Raw genomic sequence first — 4,513 nt, forward strand, 5'->3', positions numbered from 1 at the left:
GTAAACATTGTGTTCCCCTTGTCTCCTGTTACCTTTGATCCTCAGACGCACAATTCGGGACCCCCTACCCGAGATCGGCCGGTTTTGACACCGACACCGCCCCCCTCTAGATGAAGTTCTCCGGTGTTTCTTTGCTCATTTACTTTGTGTTCTTGCATACATTTCTTGCTATTTTATTTCCCCTTCTAAAAAAACTTCATCTAGATCTCTTTTCTGATTCTCTTCTGTGACCCTGTTGTTAATTCCTTGCAAATCTTTGTGAGAATTCATTTGCCAAGAGATTTGAGTTGACAAAATCTTTACTCTAAGATGAACTCGGTCCCTCTGATCCAAACCCATCATCTCGGCCGAACCACAATGTCTCCTTGTGGACAGTTCATCAGTCCAACCGACATGGACTGATTCGGTCTCACCGATCTGGACTTTCTCTGACTCTGTCATTTCGGCATCACCGAAGGAAAACAATCGGAGTCACTGATTTCAACTCCGAGAAAATGTTTTGCCATTTCTTATTGCCTATTTTCTTCAGCTCCACTTAATGATTCTATCCTCTATCAGCATCTCAGACTACCCACCATTTTTTAGTGAATCTCAAGGACCACACCTATTTGACTCATGCTCCAGAAATGCCCTTCTTGGAAATTGATGTCCAAAGGGGAGAGAGATACCATTAAAGCTTATCATATGAGCTCATCTAAGCTCTTATACAGATGCTTGTTGACAAAAGAGGAGAGAGAGAAGTCACATGTTTTTAAGAGGGGAAAGACATGTCAACATGTTTGATATTAGCTCTTGCTGATATTCTTGTTGCTCTGATTTTGGTTGATTGTACCATTTCTTGCTCTGATTTTCTCTCACCCTACCTTCTCCCATTATCCAATATCAGATTCAGGGGGAGAAAGAGTCCATGTCCAGGGGAGGAAAATCATTGGAATTCATTGCATATCTTTAGATCTTTGGGGACATGTCAATATCTAAATGGAGTACTTAGTACTCACCCACTACATGTCATCCAGTCTTGGTACTCTTGTGGTTTCCTGAAAGTGCTTTACTTAGAGTGTTCTTGTGTTATCTAACCCTGTTTTCTCAGGTCCACTCCTTCCAAAGCCAGCTTAAGACCACAAGGTAACTATATGCATCACACTCATGTGCATGATGATCTCTTGCTGATGTACATATTGTTTGCAAGAAGGATTCATGAACATGGAGGTACACTCCTCTTAACCACATCATTGCTCTGATGCATATAGCCAAGATACAGGTAACTCATTGTTTGATCTGTCATGCTTATGCATTCACATGTTCTTATATTCTAACTTCACATGATTGCATACATGTAGGGGGAGCTTATGCGTGTTACATGTCTTTCCAAAGCTTTACCTTGCATATCTTAAATCTAAAGCTTGATGTATGTTGTCATCAATTACCAAAAGGGGGAGATTGAAAGCACAAGTGCTCCCTGGGTGATTTTGGTAATTAATGTCAACATATCTTTTGTTGGACTAATGCTTTTATCTAGTGTATGTCAGACAAGTTCAACAATGGCGTGGCATGGACAAGAGGATGTGGAACCCCATCAAAATGCTAAGGACACGTATTGGCAAAGCTCAAGACACCTCATTTATATTTTAGTGATCCAAGATCACATTGAGTCCATAGGAAAGCCAATAGTATTAAAAGGGGATGAGGTGTTGCTTAATGGTCTACTTTCTCAAAATGCTTAGCGGTATTGCTCCAAAGCCCTCAACCACTTTCTCATTTCAAATACGTCCAAAACCCAAAGTCAAACTCGGCCCCACCGAAATCTCCTATCCGGCGCCACCGAGTTCATTTGACATAGCCACAGCCAGAAACCCTAACACCTCGTTCATACTGATAGGGATCTCGGTCTCACCAAGATGGCCCTGCAAACTCTCTGTTTCCCTTTTTATAACATTTCGGTGTCACCGAAATGAGCGATCGGTCACACCAAGTTTGCTTGACCAACTCTCTGTTTGCTCTTTGTTGAAATCGGTCTCACCAAGTTCATGTAATCGGTGCCACCGAGATGAGGTTTCGCCCTAGACCTAGCACATCGGTCCCATTGAGTTGTTCGAGTCGATCCCATAAAGTTTGCTAACGTTCACATTTTGAACTAAATCGGTCTCACTGATTTCTTCTATTCGGTCAGACCGAGTTGGGTCAAATGTGTGTAACGGTTGGATTTTGTGTGGAGGATATATATATACCCCTCCACCCCCTTCTCCATATGTGAGAGAGCCATCAGAACGTGCCTACACATCCAGCCTACATTTTCTGAGAGAGAACCACCTACTCATGTGTTGAGATCAAGATATTCCAATCCAACCCCAAGAATCTTGATTTCTAGCCTTCCCCAAGTAGCTTTCCACTCAAATCATCTTTCCACCATATCCAAATCTGTGTGAGAGAGTTGAGTGTTGGGGAGACTATCATTTGAAGCACAAGAGCATGGAGTTCATCATCAACACAACATCTATTACCTTTTGGAGAGTGGTGTCTCCTAGATTGGTTAGGTGTCGCTTGGGAGCCTCCGACCAGATTGTGGAGTTGAACCAAGAAGTTTGTAAGGGCAAGGAGATCACCTACTTCATGAAGATATACTCTTGTGAGGCAAGTCCTTCGTGGGCGATGGCCATGGTGGGATAGACAAGGTTTCTTCTTCGTGAAACCATCATGGGTTGAAGTCTCCATTAGCATGGATGTACGATAGCACCACCTATCAGAACCATGCCAAAAATTTCCATGTCATCATTGTGTTTGCACTCTCCGAACCCTTCCCTTTACCTTCATATGCAATGTTGTACTTTTCGCTGCTACACTCTTAGATTTGCATGTTTAGGTTGATTGCTTGACTTGTGCTAATTGCTAAAATCTGCCCACAACTAAAATTAGGAAGAGGTTAGATTTTTATTTGGTCAAGTAGTCTAATCACCCCCCTCTAGACCTACTTTCGATCCTACAAGTGGTATTCGAGCTTTGGTCTCCATTTGCCTTGATTTCCATAGATTTGGTGATCATAGCCTTGGTTTCACAACCTAGGAGAGTATGGCGTCTAGCGAGGGAAATTACAACCATAGAGGTCCTTACTTTGATGGTAGTAATTTTGCTAGTTGGAAGCATAAGATGAAAATGCATATTCTTGGTCATAACCCCGCCATTTGGGTTGTTGTGCGTATTGGCTTGCACGGTGTGTATAGGTACTAAGGTTGAAGATATGCTGACATATCTTGAAACCTTTTTAGGAGAGTCTGTAAAAGTTCTATGGGAACAATGGGTAGAGTCATACCCTAATAAATATGAAGAATTAAAAAGGGCAGGAAGTAATCCCAATAACTTTGCAAATATCACTTTAAATATGTTAATAGCAGAAGATCCGGAATTAGAACATACCTCATTACAAAATGAAAGATTAAGAGAAATATAAAAATTAACATTAACTAGCTGGAAAGGCATAAAGAATTTTCCCAGTATTATTTATATAATGCGACTACAACTAAGCAAGGTTTTAATGTAGGTGTAGTAGAAAGATATTTCAACAAGTTTTCCGATCCACGATGATCCATAATATTTGAGGATTATAAAAAAGAATTCGGAGGAAATGTGGTAAATATATCCCAAGTCATAACATGTGTTTTTAAACAACCGATAAAGGTATGCACAAGTATTCAAGCTCAAAGATCTATGAAGAAATCAGATTATACTTTTGCAATAACATTGTCCAAATACCTCTAACATATGGAGAAGAAAGGCATAGGGAAAATGAATATTATAGACCACGGAATAGCGGTAATAGAAATTTTAGAACAAATAAAAGATATTTCTTCAGAAGGTCTCATAATAGAGCTCCATTCTTACATAAAAGAAATGTAAGAAGATATAATCCTAAGAAATCTTATGATAAAACATGTAGGTGTTTTGTATGTAACTCTCCTGACCACCTAGGTACAACTTGCCCAAATAAAGAGAAGAAACGATACTCTAGTAAATATGAAGAGCAAGAGAGAGTATTAATTATAGATAGTGTTAATGAGAATATATTAGTATGTGATGATGAAACAAAATATGACGAGTCAATATATTCAATCATAGAAACAGATGAAGTAGAAAATGAGACTGCAGAATCTGAATCAAGTGAAGATGAAATAGACCTAATGGATGAATTAGCGGGTTTAAAAGTTGAAATGATGAACCAAGTAGATTGGGAACATGATTGGATTAAAGGACAAGGTGATTATAATATAAAATGTGCTTTTTGCTTATTTTATCCAAGCATAGATAATAGGTTCACATGTAGCTTATGCTTAAAACAATCATGTTCCTCCTGTCTAAGAGCTAGTAAACAGAAGTGGAGACAGGAAATAGAATTTGAACCAGAAGAAAGAATACTATCCAGTAGGGTTAGAAACTTAGAAAATAGAATAAATAAATTAGAAGATGAGTTAGAAAGACTAAAAGATGAGTTAGAGAATAGTAAAGAGCGAGATAATAATAT

Source organism: Triticum urartu, chromosome 7 (assembly GCF_003073215.2).
Source record: "Triticum urartu cultivar G1812 chromosome 7, Tu2.1, whole genome shotgun sequence".
NCBI classification, from domain to species: Eukaryota; Viridiplantae; Streptophyta; class Magnoliopsida; order Poales; family Poaceae; genus Triticum; species Triticum urartu.